Raw genomic sequence first — 18,998 nt, 5'->3', positions numbered from 1 at the left:
TATTTTAAAAATATGATTTGGCTCTAAATTAACTAATAAGCAAACTTACCAAAGTCTTACCAGATCACTGGGCTGCTCTCAATAAAGAGAGATGACTGGTAGTGATTTAACTTGAGGGTCACTACATTTCAGGTGAGAAGGAGACCCCTTCATGGTAACCTCAGTCAGTGCAGGAATTGACCTCATACTGTTGGCATCATTCTGCATCACAAACCAGTTGAGCTAACTGATTCACAGGCATGAGGAAGAAATAAATGGAAATAAGAATGTTGTGGGGTGACATCATTTAAGATCGGAGGTTTTTTTTCTGCAGCATAATGCTTGGCATTGATCTTTTGGGTCGAATGGCTTGTTTCTCCGATTCAAATTCTATATAATTAAATGTGAGAAATAAGTAGCTCGAATGCACTTATGTTAGATTGCAGACTTCAAACAGAAAAGTATAAAGTTAACTGGCACTATAAATCTTTGAAAGTCAATTTCCAAAAAAATTCTACTGCCATCAAAAGAAATGCAAATTGTGTTCTGATATTACTGAATACTTTCTACCATATTGATGTGCATTCCAAAATGTCAGACAAAATCTCCACACAACATATTGTTATGTATTTGTCTCAATATGCATAATTCACAAATACAATAACAACATTATTCTGATAGAACTGACATGTATTTGACATTTTTTTTATCAGTAGAACCCCAGAGGAAGGGAAAATTGCCACATGACTGAACATTCTAAGAATCCCTGTAGTTCCAGAAATGAATGATATCCACTCTGTGAAAAAGCTCCCAGTTATCTATGAAACAGAAATGAAAAATAAGAAGAACTCAAGTGGTAAGTTAAGAAAAACATTTTTTTTTCAATTTTAATAATTTCAACAGTTCGGTATATCATATCAATTAAAAAATTAATACACAATAGATTGCTATTTTGTTCCACAAACTTACGCACTAATTTGATCAGGTCAGATCAAAATCTTATAAGTTATATACTTGACAGAAGTACGGAAAGTTTGGAAAACTACATTATCGACTAATATACAAAAAAGTTTCTACTTTTGTCCCAAGATACTGAATATATTAATCTGAGGGATTCTGTAGCTCACTGACTATTGGCAGTCTCATCATAATAAGGAATAGCAAAGTGTACATTGCACAGTCACATGAAGTTGTTAAAATTTTACATGCATAGACAAGATCCCTTATCTCTCTATGGAAATCAAGGGATCTATCGTTGATCTAACATCCTTTTCATTTCAGACAACCTTCAGAGACTTTGTGGACAAAATGTCTGGAAGAAATGTACAGTTGCATTTTGTGTATTTGCATCATCATGAAAATGCAGCAGTTAAGTATGAACCAATTAATCCATATCACAGGGCACAACACCATGAGAATCTGGAGCAAATTTAGGCTGCATAGATCCTTTAAACTGCTTGGCCATTTCCTAAAATCACAGCTGATCTGAAATTGGCCTCAGCTCTACTTGTCTGCTCCCTCTAAGCCTCGACTCCCTTATCAATCAAAAATTAATGTAACTCAATCTTGAACACATTCAATCACCCAATTGCCACTGCTCTCAGCTCAAGAGAATTCTTTGATAGAAAATAATCATTAGTTTAAATGAGGAACAACTAATTTTTAAACTGTATTCCCAAAACTAGATTTCAACACAACTGGCAATCATTTTGATGCTTCATAACAACTCTGATTCTTCTAAACATCAATGATTAAAGGTCCAATCTGCAAAAAAAAAAAAATCCTCATAAGAAAACTTGTTTATTATGGGAATCAGTCAAATAAACCTACTTTGAATTTCTTCCAATATAATTGTCTCCTTTAAGTAAGGAGATTAAGCTTTAAACTGGAGCATAAACTACTCCAGAGGCAATCTCACTGAAACTCTCAGTAGATGTAGCAACACTTCCCTACTTTTACAGTATAAGACCATAAGACATAGGAGCAGAAATTAGGCCATTCAGCCCATTGAGTCTGCTCTGCCTTTCAATCACAGCTGATAAGTTTCTCAACCCCATTCTCCCACTTTATCCCTGTAGCTCTTGATCCCCTTGACACACAAGAACAAATTCAATTCCTTTTGGGCATTATATACTCTCCCTGCATCTGAGCATTTATTTGTGAATCATGCATCAAGACGCCCACTAACATTTGTACTGTATAGTTCTGCCATCATTCTCCATTTAAATAATATGTTTTCCGACCTTTTGTATCAAAGTGACAAGTTCCATACACCCCATCTGACATTTGTTTTTGCCCAGTCACTTAAAATATTTACATCCATCTCGAGACCCTTGACATCTTCTTGCTAAGTTACTTTCTTCTTTCTATCAGCAAATCTAGCTTCCAAACTCAGTCCCTTCTGTTTACCTGCATTTCTACCCATCAAATACATTATATTCATTTCCCCAGAGTTCTCAAGCTTCCATACATACCCGTTATGCTATAGATATGATTTACATATCCTGTCACTCTTGCAGTTTTCTTTTCCTCTAATGTCTCTGACTATTCTCTTCTTTAGATCTTCACCAATATCATTGATTAAATTTAATCATCTTCTATCCTCTTACCCTGCTGACATACATTCCCTTGATTATGATAAGGCGTTCATCCACAACATTTTCCAGTTCCGATGAAATACTATGAACATGGATCAATAATCCAACCTCCCTCTCTCTGTAGATTCTCAATCAACATTTTGTCCTTCTGGAGTAATCCGTGATATTACCACAAAAAATATACCTTCCTATTTTATGAGTTGCTGCCCCAACAAAAAAACTACTTTTAGTCAAATGTTATCTGTTCCATTTTTGTCAACCTGGTTGGGCTTTAACATCACTTTGAATTGAGTCATTATATTCTTTAGAATTCATCAAGCTGCACAAAGCTCAGAGATGCAAGGCTAATAAAAGTTACCAATATTTATATGCAAGTGCAGCAATAACTTTAAATAAAAGCAGATGGCCACATAAAAACAGAAGTCAAAAGTTTGTTTTTGGAGCTCTGTTATTCCAGCACTAGCTTCTTTACAATGACACCTCTCTGTTTCTGCTTTCTCTTTGTTTCCTTTTATTTGAATCCCACTCCCAATGCATTTTTTTCTTTACTTGGTTTCTGTTTTGGTCACCTATCTGAAAGGGAATTTATCATTCTAAATTACACTTCAGTTTCAGTCTTTGAAGTGTGTGTTTCAGAATCCTTCATTCTGATTTGTTGTTGTTTTACTTTCGCTCAGTTCCTGAATTCCCCGTGGAAGGCACACTGCCAATTCTGCCTCCCAATCTCAGAAATCTGATAGGCAAAATACTGTTGAGAATGACGTTGGTCTGCCAAGCCAAGATTTTAGGCCAAAAATGCTCCATTTGGTCACTTGTACTTTAGATCCCTATCAATATAGCCTTGGATATTTCATGCTCTATTAACTACTCTCAATGCATCCTGTCACTGCCAACGAGTTATGCACTCATGCACCCGTCTCCTTCAGGTCCTCCTTTAGAATTGGACTTTTTATAAAAATACTGCCTTCTGATCAAAGTGAACCAATTCACACTTCTCAATATTAAATTTAACAGCCACTTAGGTGTCTGTTTCACCAACTTGTCTGTGCCCTTCTAAAGTTCTACACTATCCTACTCACAGTCATGATGTTTTCAAGTTCCGTATCATTAACAAATTTTGAAATTATATCCTGTACACCAATATCCATTTCATTAATATACGTCTGGGAATGCAGTGTCCAAACACTGAACCTTGTGGATCTCTAGTAGAAATGTTTATACTCTGAGAAATATTCATTAACCACTATTTTGTTTCCTGCCATTCAGGTGATTTTATATCCAAGATACTCATATTCCTTTCATTACATGAGCAATAAATTTCCTTACAATCCGTTATGTAGCAGTGCTCTAAATGGCTTTTGTAAGTCCATGTACACCACAATACTGTTTCTGTTTTTAGATTACTTACAGTGTGGAAACAGGCCCTTCGGCCCAACAAGTCCACACCGCCCCACCGAAGCGTAACCCACCCATACCCCTACATCTACATCTACCCCTTACCTAACACTACGGGCAATTTAGCATCGCCAATTCACCTGGCCTGCACATCTTTGGACTGTGGGAGGAAACCGGAGCACCCGGAGGAAACCCACGCAGACACGGGGAGAACGTGCAAACTCCACACAGTCAGTCGCCTGAGGCGGGAATTGAACCCGGGTCTCAGGCGCTGTGAGGCAGCAGTGCTAACCACTGTGCCACCGTGCCTGGCACTGTCCTCATCAATTCCCTCAGTTACTTTTTCAAAACACTCTAAAATGTTAGTCCACATGATTTTTCTTGTAGTTCCAGTTTGGCTTTCTTTAACTAAATCTTTCTATTTTTAAAAATAATTTAAATAAACTATTTCAAGTAGTTCCCTCCTATTTATTTTATATCCTAAAAATTTCTAACTGCTTTGTCAAGCATGATTATGCATTTTAAATTGATTGATTCTGATTATTTATGCAACATTATGATTTTCTAAGTGTCCTGTTACCTCATTCATGACAAGAATTTATATTATTTTCCCTTCTAATGTTGCTATGCTAAGTGGTCTATCGGCAGGATTTCCCCCTCCATATAAGCAACAGGACAGATGGCAGGAAGGGTAAATAATGGGCACAGATTGACACTGGTAGGGTACCTACTCCATTCATGCCATTGCAACTCTCAGGTCTATGGGTAGGAACGTCCATGTCTGACCTTCCCATTTTTCAACATGGTCAATTAATAACTACGTAAGAACACTAATGTACCACCCGCCCAAATTACCACTTTCCTGGCAGCAAGAAAAGTGCTGTTTTTCAACAGGAAGCACGGTGATTGGTGGGAAGGCATTGTGTCAGATTTAAAACTGTAGATTCTTTTAATGCACAAACAAAATGGCTCCAGGGGTGATGGAGAGTAGATGATCCACATTGGACTTTGTATATAAGAACTGGGTTGTTCCCTCTTGAACCTCCAATTTGATTTATTCCTGTCCCCCTCTCCCTATTTCGCTCTCACCTTTTGTGGTCTGCATTGCCATTTATGAACTTTGCACACAACTTAGTCATTTGGAGGACATTTACTGGTGGTGGTGAAGAGGTGAAAAAATACCATGGATGATTTGATGATGGGAAAACAAGACCATTCAGTTGTGTGTAAGAGCACTTCTGGTTAAAAAGAGAAGACCTGGATTCTGGCCCCTACCTTGGGCCAAGTGACCCAAATTAAAAGTCCCATCTGATCCAGAGCTATGTGGTAACATCACTGAACAGATTGATTAGAAATATATATATTAAAAAAAAACCTGAGTTCTGGGGCGACAGTGATGTGGTGGTGTTGACATTAGCTTGGCAATTCTGAGGTTAATGTGTTGGGGACATGAGCTCAAATCCCACCGTGGCAAATGATGAAATCTAGATTAAATATTGTTTTTTTTTAAAAAGACTGGGTTCTGGAAATGCCCCAGGTGAGTAGGGCTTGTTTATTAATCTTTTAATTTGTAACATTAGTAATTTAATGGTGGTAAAAATCTGCAAAGACAAGAGAAAAAAGAAACTGAGTTCCACTAGGAGATGCGATCTCAAATCCCACCTACTCCAGAGATGTGCAATAACAATGCTGAACAAGTTGACCAGTAAATATCCAAGAACTACGTTCTGTCTGTTGTTTTGTTTGTGAAATGGGTGAGTTGATCATAATTTATTTGAAAAGAAGTGCATTTTGTTGACCAGCTGTAGCGTAATTGATATTACACTTACCTCGCACTCGTACGTTTCTGGGTTCAACACCCCTTCTCAAAATTTGAGGCTTTTATGGCATGGTGTTGTTGCCACTATCTCTGAGCCAGGAGACCTGGTTTGAATCCCACTTGCTCCAGAGGTGTGTCATAACATCTTTGAACAGGTTGATTCGATAATATCTAGAATAGGATCAAAGATTCTGCTTTCCAACTACCTAAAATGATTACTGTAAAGCTTTTTCGAAGAGAAAAGTTATGGAAGGAAGATCACAGACTCATGCCTGAAAGTGGCCATGCTCAGATCCGACGTCATGCACCAGTTGGAGACACGGTGATGTCTGTTTGTACACATCCCTGCTTGGACAGAATTCTACACTGGCCTCAGGTTCCAGAACCTCCCTCCCCAGTCCGCGTCCCACAATCTGAGCTGCCTCATGGAAATACCTCCCCATGTCCTTCAGTGTGGTGCAGACAGGGTTTCTGATGGACTGTTGCTGCACACCAGCGATATCCTCTCTTTTATCCACCACCCAGATGGGTCTTTGCATTCCATTCTACTGCTGTGTGGCAAGGATCCTCCAGCAGAGGGCTCTCTGCATGAGAGTCCTCCCACTCTCCATCAAGGACCTGAGATGGAGGATGCTGCATTCAGCACTCCTACACAATCATCAATTAAGAAAGTTCACAGACTCCTAGCCCAACTCATTGAATGGAGGTATTTGCAGAGTTTGTGGATTGGGTAAAAACAATGACTGCAGATGCTGGAAACCAGAGTCTAGATTAGAGTGGTGCTGGAAAAGCACAGCAGTTCAGGCAGCATCTGAGGAGCAGGAGTTTGTGGATTGGTTACAGGAGACTACATTTAATTGTATTATTCTTCTGGTTATATTTCAGCCCCGTGGTCCTGGTTTTTGATGCAGAGCTGGGGGTCAGACAGCTCGGAGGAGCTCCTGGTGGACCTGCTCCTGGGTCTGGCTAAGGTAGACATGAACAGATCCAGGCAGCAGGCAATAGAGGGAGAGCACCCTCTCCTGGGACACCAACAATCTCAAAGCATTGCGGGAGAGGGGGCAATGCTGAGACTGAAGTCATTATCTCCTCCTCCAACACCATTCTGTTCAGATCCCTCCCTTGATTTCCCCATCATATTAAAATATGTGGTTGCGGAATTATCACGGTGCATTGCTCTGTAATTTTTTTCTTTGTTTAATTGGTAGAGTAGGTGATTCAGTGGTCAATTTCAAAGAAAAAAAAGAACAGCGAATGTAGAAATCAAATCCTCTGACCAGCGATAAACACTCAGAAGGCAGGCAGGATTCAAGCACACGGCAGGCTTTATTCCTATTCAAGTAGTCACTAGATCATGCAGGGAGAGGGCCAAAGACTCCCCCCAAATCTGACCTTGACATGAGGACTTAATTATCCTCTTAATCTTTAGCTCAGTTCGGAAGACAGGCCAATAACTATCTGATTTTCACAATGAGTTAAGTATTTTTATACATTTTTTGTTACAATAATCACATACAACGTGGTCACTATCCCCTTTCCCTCATTCTATATATCCAATACTTTGAATTACCTAATCAATGAGGGACACTCCTGTGGACAGCCCTAGGTTCCCCATAATGTTATGATTTTTACCAGACATTGTAATCACCAGGCCTTGAGATCTTTCCATGCATCCTATAAATTTGCATTCCAAAGTTACTGCCCGTACTCCTTCAGACATGTCCCTGCTCAGACAAAATTCCACACTGGCCAATTCCAGACTTGCTTATATGTAAGGACTGCTTGAATGTTGTCCTTTCCTATATTTATCAAATTGTTCTAATTATATATAAAAAATACAAAAGACAGTTAGTTCAAACTAACTGCTATAAGATTCATAATATAAATTAATATTATGAATCTTAATTATATGTAAAGGTTTATAATTTGGAGGTGCTGGTTTAGGACTGGGGTGTACAAAGTTAAAATCACACAACACCTGCTTATAATCTAACAGGTTTATTTGGAAGCACTAGCTTTCAGAGTGCTGTATCTGATGAAGGAACAGCGCTCTGAAAGCTAGTGCTTCTAAATAAACCTGTTGGATTATAACCTGCTGTTATGTGATTTTCAACTTTACTGTTAGCACTCTTCAGGTAATGAGTTGCAAGCAATTTGTTTCTTACAGGATAGACAGGCATCCCTTTAGTGGGAAAGAAAAAGCTTCCCGAGACTAATTAACTTTTACATCTATGTTTGAATCTTTTCACCTAATGCTTTTCAGTGATCAGTGTATCTTGTTATATACATGTTTCTATAATTATGTTGGAATCTACATCAGATTATCTGAAGAATCTTTGACTGCAAAGTATTTGTTAATATTGTGAATAATTTCAGAGAAACAGCTAATTACTGCAAAATAACTTTAGCTGCTGTTTTCACAGCTGCATGATGAGCTTGGCTGACTGTCTTCTGGACTGCAATTTATTGTCCTTATTCTGACTGGTTCTTTTCACCTAATGGGACAACATCCTTTCATTAATGAGCCTGGAGTCAGTCACTGTCATAATTTAATGAACTTGTCTGATCCTCCAGATTTTTATGAGTCATAATCCCATTAATTTATCTATGTTTGTGTTGGTAGGAGTTTACCTTCTTTTTCAGTGTTTGTTACAAATCTTCAAACTGTCTGTCCTTGAACATTTTCTAATCAAACTGTCTCGGGTTGTTTGTTTGGGTAGGACCCCCCTTTCACTGTTCAACAATACCACTTAACTGCTGGAGAAGGTTTTTTTTAATTCTGTGTGATCCCTTGTTGGCCATTTTGTGTCAAAATGCTTGAGGAGGCTTTTAATTCTGTTTATTCCCTTCTGTCTCTCAAAAATGGGCAACCCTTTCAGTGAGGAACTGCTTTCTGGACAAGGAAAAAAACCCTGAAGGGAAAGGGGGAACGTGGCATTTATGCCAAATTATCAATTTCAATCTCTGAAAGCCATTTTTTGCCTAATTCAAGGGATGTATACAGACCTGTTAACAACGCATCAGGCACAAATGTGTTCAGAGTGCTGGCTGCAGAAATATTGCCCTTGCTTCAAATTACACTCCTCACCATCCCTACCCTAGCATGTCTCTTCCCACTTCCCTCCTCCCACCAATCCCACCGAAAGAGAACACTCACCCTCTCACCAAGCCCAGAATTCATAGCCAGGGAGTGTAGGCCTGTCAGCTCCCATTGGCTGCTGGTCTCTGGCAGCCTCAGATTACTTTAAGTGCCTGATTGATATTTGATCCAGTAGCCTTTTGCACTGAAGGTGGGACTCCTAGTCACCATAATACATGTTGACTCTCACACTTAATCAAATTCCAACTACTGTTCATCGTTTTCTCTTTTCCTCTTTGCTTAAAAGCTGGGTTTATATTTTCGACCTTCCAATCCTTGGGACTGTTCCAAAATCGAAGGAATTCTAGAAGATCAGAACAAAGGCAACCACTGCTCTTCAAAGACATCGGTTGTCAGGCCCAGGGAAGTTATTGCCACGTTGTCCCCTCAATTCTTTATTTCTTAGTCTGATTTCTTTATGTTTCTCATTCTTGCTAGATCCTTAGCTCTCCTCTAGCCCCTATTTTTTTACCATGAGTGCAGAGGGAAACTACGTGTTTCCTGCCCATGGCATTTACTTATTTTCCATGATATTACATCTGTCTCGGCCCTAATGAATCCATGTTTATTTCCAATAATCCCATCCTAGTTACACTCCTGTAAACATATTTAGAATCTGTTTTTGTGTCTTTTGTTGGCCTATACTCATATTCTCTCCTTAATATAAATTTCTTTTGTTGAATTCTAAAATCCTCCAAATCTTTTGGCTTACTCTATGCTTTTTCATAATTTTATAAACCTTTTCCACATTCCACTTCTGGTTCACAATGAAAAGATCCTTATCCTGGTGAACTTTGGGAACTGAAAAGAATGGATTTTGACTGCACTTTTTAAAAACAAACAATTACTAGCCACTGCTTATCTACTAGGCGAAAGTGAGGACTGCGGATGCTGGAGATCAGAGTCAAAATTAGAGTGGTGTTGGAAAAGCACAGCAGGCAGCAGCATCCAAGGAGCAGGAAAATCAACATTAGGAATTCCTAATGAAGGGCTTTTGCCTGAAATGTTGATTTTCCTGCTCCTTGGATGCTGCCTGGCCTGATGTGCTTTTCCAGCACCACTCTAATCTTGACACTGATAATCTACTGTCAAACATTTTCATGTTGGTTCCCAATCTACCTTTGCCACCTTACCTCTATTAACTTTGAGGTCCATGTATCCATGTGAAATGTTCTATCTGGTATATATTCATGTGAACCTGTATGCGTGTGTGCGCACACACACACACATATGTATACACACACACACAGGTGTAATGCTTTTAAAACATGTCTGCAAGTGTCTTTACCCCCAGAAGAAGCAACAGCTTATAGTAAGAGCCTGACTAAAGGAAGAGACTTTCAAGAGTTTTTCATTTTCTCCTGGACTGTGGTCAGTTTGCTAGACAGGCTCAACTTCTGGCATGATATTTCTTAAACAGCACTTAAGACTATGAACATTTCATTTGTTCTGACAGAAATTAGAGTTAAACTTCTGCAACTTTTTAACCTTTTTGGCTGATTTAAGATGAATTCTACATGTGGAAAATGTAATTGTGGAAAACTTTAGCCTTAAGTAAGCAAATGCAATTAAAATTCACTTTCTATGTATATCATTTTTAAAAAATGTATACACTTTGTGGGATGTGGGCATTGCTTGCTGGCGGGCAAACATTTATTTCCATCCCTAGTTGCCCTTGAGAACACAATACGTACTATTGTTGAAGATTAACCCAGCAGAGATTATGGACTGTCAATGGCATTTTAATTCACTACTTTTGATAATACTATTTAATATTTAACTAAGATGAGAATAGACTAAATCCTTTGGATAGTAATTTTGCCAGTGTATTTTCAAACAAATGTACACTCTCATAAAGCAGCACATTAATTGAAGTGGTCTAAGGAGGGATTTATCTGAATTAGAGCAGCCAGAAATAATTACATTAACAGAACAAATAAAAAGTAATCTTTTGAAGAGCTTAAATGGAATAATGCTATGGTTGGTATAAATGTGGAAAGAGGTACCAGCTATAAGCGATATGTTGCATTTTCAATACTGATGACTTCTACGGACAAAAAAAAGCAAAGGAGAACAAAAAGAGAAGTGATTATTTAAAATTATTATTATTCACTACTTCTGGAATTGTAAACCTGAAAATACAGGATTCCAACATTGCTTCTATTAAAACCCTTAATCCATTATCTTTACAGCATCAGTTTATTCATACCTAAAACTGGTGAAAAAAAAACATTTTGTGAGGGACGACTAAATTAGTCCCATTTATAGATTTGAAGGTGGATGCTAAACATGATTTAGCAGGTAGTGGGATCCCTGGGATGACATGTTATGGTCAATATATTAAGAGGCAGTCACTGAGACCACTATCCAATGATGGTTGATAGAACTATCCTGAAGCTTGTGGCCAGAGGGTGACACCTCAGCAGTGCCAACTCTAGTGGTGACCATTGCTGAGGCTGTATCACCAGTGAGAGGACAGTCAGAGTGGGGCACACTTGAAGATAGAGCATTATTACTGGGGGAAGCCAAAACCTGACAGCTGATAAGATTCAACCCACAATGTTGTCTTTCCAAACATGTTGATCATTTTTAATTGGTAAGATTTTAACATCTCTTACTTTATTCAGTGCCCTCTTTTAGACAGTTTCTATTTCCAGTTTACTGCATCAACCTAATTATGATGTTCAGATTATAATCGGATAATATACAAAGACATTTGTCTATGTGCCTGCAACACTCTGCCCTACACACTAGCAAGTTTGATGATTGAAGTTTGGGTCATTTAGTTGGATGGATAAAGAATAAGTCCACGGAAGAGGGGAAGAGGAGAAGATGGGGAAGAGGTGGTTTGTGAATAGTTTTCCACCCCACTGCTGATTGAAGCCATTAAGTGATCAATTTACTCAATTAAGGCCTCAGCCTGTCTCTGTTGACCTAGTGGCATTTCCCAGGGTTGTCTGAATGATGGCCCTGATCTTGGAAAAGGGATTGCTCTAAAAACCTCTGCTGACAACAACCCCTTCCCATCAACAACCAGAACTCTGCGACTGAAGACTTAGCAACATTGAGAGATCTTGGATGGGCATCATATTTACAGCAATCACTTCATTGGTGGTGCCACCACTCCCCAGACCTCCATCTTCTTAATGGTTGGCAGATATCAGCAGCCAGGGCTCTTCCTTGCCTCTAACCTGTGGCACTCATGTGGCACATGCTGTGGAGGGCATTAATGGAAAATGTTGACATTGGGCTCCTAATAACTCTCCAACAACTGTTAGTTGAGAGCCTTGTTGCCTCCACATGGTTTCAGCCAGAGAACTATACTGACTTCCTAGTTTTTCTCTAACTCTAGCAATAATCTATTTTCTGTACTTATGTGCTTATATGGGTGTGTGCACATAAGGTTATGTTTATAAGGTGTTTTGAGTTTTTGTTAGTAGTGTTATACGCCCATGATTTTCATATAGTTACCAACTAAAATCTAACTGCTTATTATAAATAACAATACATAGCTAGTACTGACAATTGGTCTGTACATTCCAACAATGTTGATCTGGAAGTCAGGTTATTTGGAGGTGCTGTGCGTACCTTAAGAATAACTTCAGCATTTAGTACAAATCTGGGAATTGTGAGGCTCAATTTACAGTCCGCTACCTCAGCAAATGATATAATTATAATTTCAGGATCACAAGCTGTTCTGCAGTCGATGGTTTTATTGTTGCCACAATTACATGATAGATAATTATGCTGTGTGTAACCTTGCATTTAAAAAAAAATCTCAGCAAGCATGTTTAACAAATGACACTGACGATGCTTTTGAACTTATGCAACACAAAATAAAGGCTTTAATCACTAATTCCATTGCCATGGCCACTGATGTTCGTCTCGGAATAAAAGTTCAGAAAAAAAGTTGAACAAAACATGTCATCACATGAGATTTTACAACTTTTCTGAAATGAACAATCTATGAATACCTTCCTATTATGTTGATAATTTTACAAATACAGTCACAGGAACTTCCTTTTTTTAAATGCACTGCTAAAATATGATATCCAATGCCTTGCACGTAAAGTAAATGACATGGAATTTTCTTTTGATCTACAGTTTAAATCTACTATACATTTCCTGTTTTATTTCTCCTAATGCAGGTTTTTGTGGAAACACATGTCCCTCTAAACAAGAGGGCAATTGTTCTGCTAAGCCCTCTCTTCCAGTTTAATGGAGGGACAGAGTGGAGAGGTTTGTTCTGGCTCTGGCTATGATTATGATTTGCTCCTGTGCAGAGATGTGTATTGATCAGCCTGAAATTCTGCAAGCCAGCATAGGTTAAAATTATAAGATAAGCGACTAGAACATCGATTGAGCAATAACATGACTATGTCCGTTCTCAGAGAGGAAGATGGACACAGGGCAAGGCTATCCAGTTTAGTTTGAATACTATCAAGGGAAACATGCACAGTGGAGACTGCTTTGTGTCCCAACATGAGAAAAAGATAATTGGAGACAAAGCTGGTCATGTGTAACAATACTTCATAACTCCGGGTGACCAGCCATAAAGTTTCTGAGCAAAGATCTAGAAGGACATCACACATTCATTCCATTGGTTGAAGAAATATTGTGCAATGAGTTGAAAACGTGGATAAAATGCAAATTAAATGAGGAAAATATGTGCAAAATATCAAAGATTTAAAGAAAAGCTTGATGAAATTTTACCCTCTAGAAAATAAAACTTCATATTCCAGTTTGATGACAGAGCATGAGTGCCAATGTTTGATCATCACCAAACTGAGTCTGGTGCAGAATAACACCAAGAGCATAGGCTCAATCTCTATACAAGCTGAAGTGGCTTGTGAAGCTTATGTTCTCATCTTGCCCCATCAATGTACTCAAAGTCATGGTTTAAAGTCCTTGTGCAAGAAGGATGCTGCAGGAAAGAGAGAGACAGAGACAGAGAAAAAAAAATGTTCTACTCTTTCTTCTCTCAAATTCTTAGCACTGAAAGAGTTAATGTAACCAATTTCCTACAAATTGTTACTCATAATTTGTGTGTCCAGGTACAAAAATACTGCAAATTAACATTGCTCCAAATGCTGATTTGTAATTAATGTGCTGTTATGACATTTCTCTGGATCACATAGGACTTGAACCCAGGTCTAATGCCTCAGAGATAGAGACTATCTGACTTCTTCAAGAGCTGCAACAAGTATTGCTTTATGCACCGATAAATATTGGAAGCATCCATGTGACATATTTCTACCCAATGCCATTTATTACCTGGTTCATATGATATTGTAACTTTACTGTAAAATACTGACATTCTTTGAAGTATAAAAGACACATCCCAATTAATGAACAATTGGATTCTTTACACAAAGCGACTACTATTTTTCTCGAGCAAATGTACTTATGGCATAATGGAAAATATAACTTGGTGATTATGAGAATGTATTGTCATGAGGTCGTCTCTGTATAAAATTGATTATTCTCCCATTTCTGAACTGGCAGTTGAAAACACTAAGTAAAAGCAATATCAAAGCATTATCTATTTAGGTATTTTGAATAAGTAATCTTGATTCAGATATTTGTGAACTAATGGAGTATAGCTAGTACGAATGAGAACTTTTCACAAACAATCTCCCACTAATCGATGTCACCCAATAGAGATAGTTGGGCCTGCTTAATTCTCCTTTATCATTTAATGGAAACCAGCTGTGAGAGAATAGTAATACATTCAGTTTATTTCTTTTAATGAGACATATCTCCATTTGTGAGCAATACTATGCAAACCTTAATGATATTTGTTTAATAGGGACAATTCTAATCAAATGAATGTTTAGTTGCCATGCATGGGGCTCCATAATGAAGCTTATACTCAGAAGAGGGATGCAGTTAACAAAGAGTGCATAGTAATAAGCAGAATAAGGGTATTCATGTTTCATTTCATACAAGGTTTACTGCAATTCAGACTGTGTGCTATAACAGCGCATGTAGTAAAATATCTATAGAAGCGCTCCATAATTAACATATAAGAAAGCACCAAGAGTAACAAGAGTATTAATTCATTGAACTGTTGACCAAGAACAAGAGAACATGAAATCTTTGGCAGTACAATTAATTTTTTATGTACCTTTTAGGTTTGAATATTTTATGAATTAGCTTCAAGACCTGGCTACCACTGATAGAAAACATTTTGGCCTCACTGACAATTAAGAATACACTTCATTGAACAAGTAGGTTATTTTTAAAATTACATGGTAACATTAAAAAGCAGCCACTACCCTTCTGCTGGATGTCATACATTTTTACATCACCAATAGAAATCAGGCTAATGAGAAATGTAATATTGTCATATGTCACATGGATTTGATGGTAATGCTGGCTTTCTTGTGCATAGGCAAATGAGAGAAAATAAAGTGGGCATATCAAAGAACAAGTCACATTTATCTCATGACCTGAAGCATGTTCCAGATTCCAGATTGTTGTGGCTGAATTCTGATTTTGAATATCTGCACACAAATAATTAAGGTGAATGTTTTCGATAGGTAGGAGGAGTGGTATGTCAAACTGCACCATTAGTATTCAATGTAATTATTTTGATCTGATAGAGTTTTGGGGTGTAACTGTAGAATCTTTTGTTTCGCTATTCAAACAGTTTCTCAGTATAATAGGATTTCTGTTAAGTCATGACTGCATATTGATTCTGGGTGTTGTTCATATGGAGTCACAAATTCAGAGTGTCTTTGCATTCACTCTCAAAAATTATACAATCAAATTAAAAAAAACTATACTCTTAATATCTGGAGCAAATTCTTTAAAAGCAGAATGTAACAACTAAATCTGAAAAGTTTCACAGCTCACCAGGTTTTTCTACCAATTGTAGGTATTTTAAGACTTAGACTGTAGGACCCCAGAAATTCCTGTGTCCGCCATTGGGAGGTAGACTTGGGTGCAATGGTACTTCCACTGGCCAATTGCCAGTGTCATAAATATTGTCAGAAACCTTGGTGTCTAACACATGTGTGATGCCCAGTGAATGAATGAAAAAAAGCTCCTGTGAAGTCAGTGTCAGTAGATACATGCACATTCTGTGAGGCATCAGAGAAATTCAACAAAATACCTTCTACCTGTATTGGTAATGCAAATAATTGCTCCCAAACTACCCATGGGATGTGTAATTTTTATTATTTCTCCCTCAAGGTTCAAAGTACACAGGACACCAGACACTCATGGACATCCTTGGCATACAGTTTGACAAAAAGTGCAAATGGGACAATAAAATTCTTCTTTTCCTTTATATTCAAATACGCCAGTCTATTTGTGCTTTGGCATACATCGAGACAGTTTAAGGTGCTTGTTTCTCAATGTGCAAGTAAATGGCACCCAACAGCCACATATGTATTGCTCTTTGTTGTAATTTATTTAAAGGGTTAATTGATGTCACAAAACATGCTTCACCCATTCAGATATAAATAATTGTTCCTGGAAGGAGCTAATCAGAGTTCTGTACATGACTTACATCTTCTGGGCATGTTCACTAGAAGGTGTGTAGACCTTCAGTGATTTTTCCAAGTATTAACAGCATTTGGCTACAGTAGCAACATGAAATTAATCTTAAATTGAGCCTGACAGTATCATAAGTGACAAACACATCTCAGATTTAATGTTAATAGCTACTAAGTAATTTGCAACAAAACTTCTTATTCTTTATCAAGACTGAGCCTTGCTTCTGTCGAACAAATTGCATGGGCATCTTTACCTACATTGAAACAGTGGTTTATGCTGAAATCAATCAGAAGGATTGGTGACACTGAATCTTTCCAAGGCATCCCAGATGGTTCCAACAGAATCCAAGAGGTACAAGATTATTGAAGAAGACACAGCAGCTGGTTGTGTGATATAGCAAGTCACAGACAATTTTAATGGTACGCCCAGAACTTTTCTTTTTCTGCATTTGGTTTTGAGAATTGCCATTACAGATCATACCATGAAATTTTCACTAATTTAACATTATTTTATCAGACTCTGGAATAATTTCAAAGTAGTGGACGGAGATGATGATTGCCAGAGAGTTAATTGGGTTTATTTAATCTGTGTAAGTTCATCCAATAGCTGTGGCCTTATCAATAATAACATTTGGACACAACTTATTAACCTGGTTTAATTCTGGGCCTGTACTGAATTCAGAATCAAATGAATGACTCTCTGCACTTCGCCAAATAAACCTACATTATTCTGTAATTAGGCACTTATCCACTTATTAGAGTACTAACATTGTTGTTAAGCAGGATAAAGGAGTCATAAAAATGTCCACTACTCTCAGCTATTCCAAATATCTTCTTTGATTAATTATCTCAGCAGTGTTCTCTTGGGCATGATGACCAAGAGCTGAGTGTTTGCAGCATACATTTCCCTCTTTCCCTCTCCTTTACTGGGGATTGTTCTTTCTTCAATAGTTAAATTGACATGAAGCTCCCTCTATCAGAAACATTAAACACATAAACTAATAGTTTCCTCTTTGTGGAATATCATCACGTTTAAATAAACTTACCCTTCATGTCTTAGCTGATCTTACCAAGTCCTGAAAATATGGAATACAGTTTCAAATGTATTCTTAAATTTGTACACATTACAAATGCCTTGTTTAGTTTTCCTGGCAAGTCACAAATTCAATAAGTCCACTGCAGAAGATGCAACAGTTAAAAAAAACTAAAAGGTGGAGAAAAGTAAAAGCTTTGATAATAGGGTTTTGTAATGGCTTAATCAGGTCAAGCCAAACTGAAAATTAATTTAAATCTTGAAATGTTATGTTGATAGTCTACAGTATGCTTTTTCAAAAAAAAAATTGAGAAATGATAAAATATCTGCGAGAATAACTTTGAATCTTGTTTGGATGGTGTTTTTCTGTCTTAATTTACACATTTTAGAGGCTCCTGTCAGGTTCAGCCATTCGTTTGGTAGCTATTTATCATCTACTATACGATATTGTGAAGAGAGCCAAAGAAAACTTCTGGAGTACTCCAGAACTTGCACGGGCACATTTAAATACTTTAACAAGACAAAACTATTGGTTTTTATTCTTGTGATACAGTTTATGGGATACTGTCTTTAGGTATTGGTAAAGGTAAAGTCTCCATAGTCCTGTTGGATTATACCCATTTGAGCAGGACACTGGTAGTGGTTTAGGAGAAAGCGAGGACTGCAGATGCTGGAGACCAGAGTTGAAAAGTGTGGTGCCGGAAAAGCGCAGCAGGCCAGGCAGCATCTGAGGAGCAGGAAAATCCTGAAGAAGGGCTTATGCCCGAAACGTCGATTCTCCTGCTCCTCAGATGCTGCCTGGCTTGCTGCTCGTTTCCAGCACCACACTGGTAGTGGTTTAACTTGGGGATCACCACACCTGAGATAAGGGGAGAGGTTGAGAAGAAGGAGAGTTCTTGGTGGCAACTTCAACTGGTGCAGGAATTGAACCCATACCGTGGGCATCACTCTGCATCTCAAACAACTCATCCAGCCAACTGAGCTGATTACTTGCTGTAACATTTAAAAACTCTTTTCTCAAACATTGATCACTAAAGAATGTCCTTTGTTTAACTAGGTTAAAGACTTTGGAGAAAACTTCAATAATGTAAAGATGAGTACACAGCAGCAAAGTAATTGACCAGAGATTTGGTACTGGTCCCTCTAGTGGTCATTCTACCTGATATAAACGAGGACCAATCTTTGAGAGAATGTGCAAAGTATTCCATAAAGTACTGTTTCTTGCTGTTAACAATTTATATGCCGTGGCTATGATCTCAGCTTCATATATGGATATTATTTCATACATTGTCCATCTGCAAGTTCTGGTAGTAATTAATATATTAAAGACAGTAACTGAGTTACTTTGAAAGGACATTTCTAGGTACGAGCAGGTTTATTCCCTCTCCTCTACAGTTTACAAGTAATTTACATAATCTCACTGGAAACCAACAGTGCTTTACATGATTTCAGCAGGGATTGTGGAATACTTATTGCTGCTGCATTGTTTACAGATACACTAGAGAAAGGAGAACTTGTTAAATTTATTTTTGGG

General features: G+C 37.9%; 1 protein-coding gene across 1 annotated transcript in view; it reads right to left on the bottom strand.

The window, feature by feature from the left end:
- The window catches only part of csmd3b (CUB and Sushi multiple domains 3b), a 1,933,688-nt gene that overhangs the window by 772,989 nt on the left and 1,141,701 nt on the right, over positions 1 to 18,998 (bottom strand). The window lies entirely within an intron of this gene.

This window comes from Chiloscyllium punctatum, chromosome 5, assembly GCF_047496795.1.
Source record: "Chiloscyllium punctatum isolate Juve2018m chromosome 5, sChiPun1.3, whole genome shotgun sequence".
Classification (NCBI taxonomy): Eukaryota; Metazoa; Chordata; class Chondrichthyes; order Orectolobiformes; family Hemiscylliidae; genus Chiloscyllium; species Chiloscyllium punctatum.
This window is presented reverse-complemented; position numbering and strand designations above follow the sequence as displayed.